At 41.7% G+C, this 8,015-nt stretch overlaps 1 protein-coding gene and 1 long non-coding RNA gene across 3 annotated transcripts in view; one reads left to right on the top strand and one right to left on the bottom strand.

The window, feature by feature from the left end:
- The window catches only part of LOC107265059 (proteoglycan Cow), a 74,550-nt gene that overhangs the window by 11,079 nt on the left and 55,456 nt on the right, over positions 1-8,015 (top strand). The gene's annotated exons all lie outside the window — the stretch shown is intronic.
- The window catches only part of LOC112493986, a 1,073-nt gene continuing 523 nt past the window's right edge, over positions 7,466-8,015 (bottom strand). Inside the window, exons 2-3 of the long non-coding RNA XR_003059041.1 lie at positions 7,582-7,647; positions 7,466-7,522 (exon numbers count right to left, since the gene is read on the bottom strand). This is a non-coding gene — a long non-coding RNA (uncharacterized LOC112493986). The remainder of the gene's footprint in view (positions 7,523-7,581; positions 7,648-8,015) is intronic.

The following is an 8,015-nucleotide window of genomic DNA, read 5'->3' as shown; positions in this document are numbered from 1 at the left end:
TACGCTTTTTTTTTTTTTTTTTTTTTTTCCGTGCTCCTCGTACCCATTGATTACGTTGATCATGTTTTGTACGTGGTCGTTATTCACTTTCCTTTTATCTATGATTCGCTATTTTATTTCGAACGTACGTTTTATTCCTGTATATATACAATTTATTGTGCAATCGATCATTTTTAATATTTTAATATAATGGATTCAGTCTGGATTCTTTGGTTTGTACGTTTTGCGAGAGATTTTGGATATTAGAGAGATAATACTTTTTACACTCGTTTCGAGTTCATTGAAGACTTTGAATGTGGTTTTACGTCGTTTTGCATATTTGGATGCGAATGAGGGTTTCAATGTCAGACGAATGATACGTGGAACGACGTGTGATACCGTGGGAGATAATAGGTAATGTATACGAATTTAGCTGTAGGATGATCTTTTTTTTTTTTTGGATAATTTTTTATGGATTTTTTCGCAATCTTCGGCACTCTTCGTGCCTGTCGCTTCTATACGTTTTATCGTCTGGGACTGAAATATCCACTTATTATGGGAATTAACCGTGATCGAATTGGTTTCGTTCACCTGCGTCCAAATCAGTGTCGAATTTGTCGATGCGATAAATGAAAACCGATACTGGATTTGACCTCGATGAACATACGTGTAACGAGTCTCGATAGCCTTTTTAATTAATGCGCTTAATTATTATTTTTTTTTTCAATTCGTACAGGATCAGTACAAATTGTCAGATTCTTTTTCTCAGTAACGTTAAACGTAGCTTTTAGGCTCCGTGCGGATAATTTATAGTACATTGACACTCGTACTACTGGGATGACTGATTGATAATCCGAAAAAAAAAGAAAATCTACATCCCTTAATGCCAAGGTATGAATTTCATAATTTTATAGTCTATCAAATCGTCGTTAACCTACGTTATGGACGATCGATAGTTTTTATGGGATATTGAAACTTTTTTTTTTTTTTTTTTTTTTTTTTTTTTTTTTTTTTTTTTTCCTCAAAAATTTGCCACGTTTCCCAACACTCCTTTACGACGGGATCAAACTGCGGGTCGATTTTTGACACTGACTGTCTCATACGTCCATAAGCTCGAAGTGCCGTAGATTCACAAACTCGTGTACCTCAAAGGCCAACAAACAAAGTTGAGTTGTATCCGGTAACGTCTGATCAGCAAACACGCTATGCGAGTCACAAGTTTCATATTGTTTCCATCTACGAATTTGTTGGCTGTCCTGGAGCATTGCAATGGATCACACGGTGTATGTACAGTTAAAAGTGCATTTCACGGCCTCGTTAAATATTGCCAGAGTTACATCCGTCTGGCACGTGTGGGGCGCATTTGCCTTTGGCCACGTCATGGATCAATGGGAAAATTGGTCGCTGTTGATTTAACCGATCGTAAAACTTCAAATCTGTTTTCTTGTTAAATTTTACGTAAATTTACATAGGTGGCCTTTTTTTTATGGGGTTTTGCCTCCATCAACTATCGCCTATACGCATATATATATATATATATATATATATATATATATCTGTACGTGCAACGCGGCTACGGTTAATTGTGCTTTCCAATTTTCGCCGTTCGATCCTATCCACGTGCTGCGACCATATTTGGTAGAATATTGCATAAAGTCATAGCTACAGATTATCCAATTGGCTATCCTAAAGCATTTATTCGCGTTCATACGTACTATATATATATATATATAGACGCACGCAAAGCTGGATGTGTAGCGTAATTCAGATGGATAGCTCAGGACGACCATCCCTTATACAGTGAAGATCATTCGAAAATATATTTATTGATTATTCCATAGCCATATGCATATGCACACATATATAATCCGACGCAAAAGTTCGATCGAGGTAATTTCAATTTACGATCCTTCGGCAACGTGGCGCTTCGCGTCTTGCGTAAGTTGGGCAATTGCTTTGAGGCGAAGTACAGTCGTATGTCCCAAAGATATTTGATATTTCTCGATGAAAGAGAATATTGACTGTCGACCTGATTTTGCTTGGAATGGTAATCCCATTATCTAATATAGAACAAGAGTTCGTCAGGTTGTTGTACGTGGTTGCGCGAGCGACAAGGAAATAATTCATCCACGGGTTTGTCGCATTGAAAAATCAAGAAGGAGTCATCGATCGAGTCACGTGTCAATGACTATTGACTTTACGTCCTAAAGTGTAACGTATGAATCGAATATGCACGTGCGGACGGTGCTTTCTCGAAATTGATCGGTCGACATGAATTTTAATAAATAATTATCGTTGCAGTATCCATTAAAAAAAAAACCCGGAGGCTAATCGATTAATTTGAAGCCCGAAGCCCAGGGCTCGTTTCTAGATATTAATAATGGATTAACTTATCCTCGGAAGACCCTTGGGAGTCTGCTCTTTCCTCTATGCTTCAATGGCGACTCTTCGCGAGGCTCTTTCCAGGTAAAATTGTGCTTGCGTAGAAAATTATTGTATTACCCCTTTTCTATATCGACCCTGGGGAAACGAGTTAGGAATATTTATTACGGTACTTTTTTTTTTTTTTTTTTTTTTTACGATGCATATGTGCATGATAAGTGTACTTATTGATTTATGTGGGGAGGGGAGAGGGGTGGAGTAAGGCCGAAACCGCTTTTTTTTTTTTTTTTTTTTTTTTTTTTTTTTTTTTTTTTTTTTTTTATACGATGCATATGTGCATGATAAGTGTACTTATTGATTTATGTGGGGAGGGGAGAGGGGTGGAGTAAGGCCGAAACCGCGAAGGATCTACTTAAAAAATTGCTTAGGAAAATAGTATTTTTTTTTTTTTCGGGAAATCGAGAGAGCTTTCGGGAAATAACGATAATACGACGGCCAAACTCTCACGTGTTTGACGCTTACGGTTCACATATGGGGGTTTTACGGAAGGGCGAAGCCCGGCTTTGAACTCTCGACTCTCGACTATTCGTCCTTCGTTTTGGACGGGTGGCTAAAGATATTTGTTTCACAGGTAAGCACTTTCGGCACTCTTGTGCGAAAGTCGCGTTCGATCGTGCAGATCGTGCAGATCGATCGAAGGATCGTTCTTCACGGTGTTTCAGTCATTTTGGATGCGCCTCGAGTGTCTGTACTTTTTGTCTGAGACGCGAGTGACTGTTTTTTTTTTGTAATTCTTGGTACTTTTTTTTGTGACTTGACAGATCTTTTTTCTCTCCCATTAATAGTCTCACGGCACACAGGGCTACAGAGGGATTATCGGGGAATGTCCGTTTCCACGTTAATTTTCAAGTTATTTATCGCGTGGCGGCACTGGAATTGCTTCGACGTCGGGACGGCCCGAGCTCATCCAATCAGAAGGAACCTGAAACGCGGAAAATGGAAAGCGCCGTTCCCTTTGACGTATATCCGACGAAGAGTCTACCTATACGAAAAAGTTTTATTTTCCTCGCGCTTACCGGCAACCGGTTCGAGGACCCTTCGTTTCGGAATTGCCTCGCGCTTCGATCGATCCGTCGGAGCTTTTCGCGAAAGGACACTCTACCACAATTACATTATTGACTGTGAAGTTTTCGAATTCATTCCCATCGGAGACCCACTCTTTCCCCCAGCGACACTTTCCCTCTTTCAAAAATTCAGGGGCACAGATTCATTTTAATTCCCACCAAGTTTCGCTCCTTCCTAATTTACACGACTGCACGTCCCTGACTACCGAACCGTCGACTGTTCGTCCCCTATGACGTAGTCAAAAAAATAATTTTCGAACCCCCGACACCATCCTCACTTTCGTATCGAGCGATTGTGACGAGAAAATTTTTTTTTATTTTTTTTTTTTTTTCCATTCACTCTATTACCAGGAATTTTTAATTCGAGGGTAGACAGGGGGGTCGTTCATCATTTTGATACCTTGTATTAATAATCACAAGCATCGCTACGTCTATAGCTCATACTGAAATCGTACGTTTTATACCATATCGGAAAAAAAATATTTAATATCCCCAGAGACATAGGTAGGAATTAAATGGTTTTTTTTTTTTTTTTCCCGAAGAACATCCTACGGCCCGTATCGATCGAGCGATCGGACTATTAGCATTAGTCGGTGTATAGTATGCCGTACTGTTGTCACACACGTCACACGTATCAGGAAATACTCGGGAGCTTTCAGTAAAATTAACGGTGCGAGTTTGAAGCTCTCGGGCTGTTTAAAGCTCCGCGCTAGCCCGAAGCGTGGACGCTGTCGTCAGCTGCAGCTGCCAGTAAAACCATTGAAATGTGTACATTGTTTCTCAACTATTTTGCCGTGGGTGCGATACCCACGTATTCCCGCGGGAATGCCGTCGGCACGGCCTCGTTATTGCCCCTACCTACTGCCTGTACCTATTGTACCGCCGTAAGAATATCCCCAGGGCTGTATATAGGAAAGTCCACTGTACCCGATTTCGACCCCCCTTCGAATTTTCATACGGTAAACTTTCTCTCGGGATTCACGTGTACAATGGTACCGTACATACCGAGACTCGAACATGTGATTTTCGGGCGTTTCGATACACCGGTATGGCTTGTTGCTTTTCATACTTTTTTCTTTTGCCAAAGAGAACGGGCGAAAGGGATGTTTACGTGAGCAGCGATACGTTAGCGTATACTAGAATACATAGACGTCTATCGCTTCGAATGCCAAATTATTTCGTGGCATTGAGATTTCTAATGTAAACGCAATCCTGCCTTATTGCCGTGAACGCACACGGCAGATTCACGGCGCACGTGACGAATAAGAAGGGGCGTGACCGAAATTCTCTTGGAACTTTCTTTCGGCCAATCAGAGAAACAAGAAGCGTATCTGGAGGCTCCCTGTAACGGTGCTTGGCTTTTGTTACGTGGGTAACGCGAAGGGTCTTATAAAAGGTTCTTTCAGTTTTCTCTTGCAGATAATAACTGGGAGGTTGACTTTTTTTTTTATTTTATAACCGCTAACGCAGTAAATCGAGCAACTAAACTTAGCTGGGAATTTCTTCGATCAGCTGTTTAATGTTGCCGAAGCTACGCGAAGGCGGCCGTATATATTGTACGCAGAGTCATGGTGGGCGTGAAAGTGGGGGGATCCAACAATTTCTGCCAAATTACCAAAACAGGGCAATCTTGTAATTGTGCGTAATTACGCATCTGTACGTAGCTGTGTATCGCGTGACATACGGGTATGCTGTCACACAAAGGGCTCAGCTGAAACTATCTAATTAAACCGTGTTTACACTGTTGCGTCGCGTCACAAATGCAAATTGCTGGATACGCGATAATGATTTTTTACTTTTTCTTTATGTCCCTACCGTGTTATTACGACCTTTTGGACATTTTTTTATATATCTAAAAGCGCGTGTCTGTCGTTGCAGGTAATTTGAGGTATTTTTAGGTTAACGAAAAAAAAAAAAAATAAATAAATGATTATTGTCACGGACGGTAATTTCTTTTTTTTTTTTTTCATACTCGTATTCCCGCACAAAATTATGAAACTCTTCATCCCCGGGATCCATCCGCTGTGAAATATGATCTTTGAAATATTCAAAGTTGGCCGAAAAATATGGACGATGAAAACTTTACTTTCCAACCTCCTACCCTCTTCCTCCACGCTCTTCCGCTACTCTCACGTCAACTTTCAACAATCGTTATGCATTAGAGTACAGTCGAAAACAAAAAGTTTCAGAGAATCGGAGTATACGATTTCCTGTCTCTAGGATCGACGCGTGACTTTGAAAATTGTCCCGACCAGAATGGAAAAAAGTAAAATCTACCGTTACATGGTCAATGGAAATAAATTCTTCGATATCCGGAATCGGAGCATCAGGTCGGTTGTCATTATATCCGTTATCGCCCCTCTTGAGTTCCTGAGGGACATCAGCTGACGAGAAAACACGCTATACATATATAGATATAGCATCTCCACCTGGCAAGTTCACGTCCGACACAGGATGTGTTATCGTGACGTTTTTCTTTATTTTTTTTTATTTTTTCCCCCCTTTTAAGACTTCCCCTTGTTCTCACGTCACACCGACCTTCACCGTAGGCGTCAACTCGTCATTAACCATCGTTGTATTCGCAATCGCATTCACTATCGGAAAACTGTCAAAGTCACGTGTTCTTTATTTTTATTCGATTTAATTTTTCTTTTTCTTTCCTTTTTTCCCCCCTTTTCTCCCTGGTCCCAGTCACTTATCTGTCTATCTGTACGTTCTCCACTTCGCAACAACTCTATCGGCGTGCAAGCGCATCATGCTAATTTCACCTGAGCTTTTACGACTGAAGGATCTCGTGGTCGGAGGGAGCGTAGAGACGAGCTTGGATCGTCCATTCGTACAGTCGAATGGATTCGCGGATTTCATTGTTACACGGAACCACCATATACTAGCTAGTAACACACCATATACGGGGTGTACATATGTAATCACAGTGATAACGTAGTGCGCGCTGCGAGTGCGGCTTCCAATCCAGGATTCGCCTCGAGGTTGAAGGCTGCTGTGCGCCACCCTGGCTACGGCCAATGCAGTATGAACGCAACCGGCGACCATTTACATTTACCTTGCAGTAGTATGTACCTGGATGCACCGATGGTATGTGTACGTATGCGATGGAAAATCGTGCAGACGACAGAGATAGACTTATGGATAATTCACGTGGTTAAATGAGAAAGAGAGAGAGAGAGAGAGAGAGACGTAACGGTTGCGTCGTATCGTGCTGCGTGGGTATAGCGAAATTTTCGTTTTTTTTTCCCTTCTGTGCTTACGTCTTCGTCCGTCTCACTCTTACGCACGTCAACGCCCATAAGACTGTCTCTCTCGGACTCACGGCAGGCATAGGAAAATGACAAATTTGAAAGGGTAGCCCCCTTTCTTGATTGCTCGAATAAATTTTTTTTTTATCAGGATGATCTGCGGACGTTTCTTATTATCGATTGTACGATCTTACCAAGTGTTCGAGCAAAATGGCCGCCCGTATGACTTCTGTCGACTCCAAACTGATCGCGCTCATGCCTGGACACGTTTACGCTCCCGTAGTGACGTCACCGTCCGAAGCTCATTTGCATGCTAATCTCATGATAACGTAAGGGAATAATCCCGATGGTATTTGCTGCACCTAATGGCTTTATAGCACCACTTCGCTCGCTTGGGATTGCTCGTTGCGAGAAGAAGTTTTAAAAAGTGTTTCGCTACCGGGAACATTTTTATGTACCTGCAAAACACGGTTGGACGTTGCACGGGACGTTACGGTTAATTTAAGGGATAGCATGGCAATCGAATTAGCATGCGCGATGTCTACGTGGACGGTAAAACGGCGGATGCCTATAGAATTATTATTTTACCTGCCTCTCTCTCGCCTTTACCGTCAACATGCACTCGGCGATAGGGTTGGTGGCAGCGATTCTTATTTTTTTTCTTTTAATTCGACGTAGAACAGACATAAGGGATTACAAGGATTTCCATTTAGTCGATTATCGTTCGAATCTTATTCCTTTCATTGGCCAGGGACTTGCGTCTCGACGCACTCGAGTTGACGGCTATGAAAACAATCAGCCAACCAAGAGAATAATCTCGTTACCTGTATTAAGAAACCTACCGGCGCATGGGTATCAGGACAGTTTTTTTTTCTTCTTCTGGTATATCGGTTGCGAGAGGGAAAGAGCTGGTGTATGATGGGTGGAGGGGAGAGAGAGAGACGGAAACAATAAAGAAATCTGGTAAGGGTGTACTCGTGCCGAAATTATGTATATATGTATATACCGTGTGTTTATACATATGTGAATATGTGTATACAAGTATATATATATATATATATGGTTATATTGGGATCCCCGCGGGAAATCATGAGCAATTTGTCATTTGTTGATATATCTATATATCCTCTAGGGGGTTGCTAAAGAACTGAAGAAATTCCATATGAGGGTAAGTGAGGATGAATCGAGAAGGAACCGGAGAAAGTTTTAAGAGTCATGAGGAAAGGGGGGAAGAAAGGTGCTGCGGTGTAGGGAAATGGGGGGGGGGGGGGTTGTG

The sequence above is a fragment of the Cephus cinctus genome, unplaced genomic scaffold (genome assembly GCF_000341935.2).
Source record: "Cephus cinctus unplaced genomic scaffold, Ccin1 Ccin1_scaffold0215, whole genome shotgun sequence".
NCBI classification, from domain to species: domain Eukaryota; kingdom Metazoa; phylum Arthropoda; class Insecta; order Hymenoptera; family Cephidae; genus Cephus; species Cephus cinctus.
Note: the sequence above shows the minus strand (reverse complement) of the source record. Positions and strands in the feature narration are given on the sequence as shown.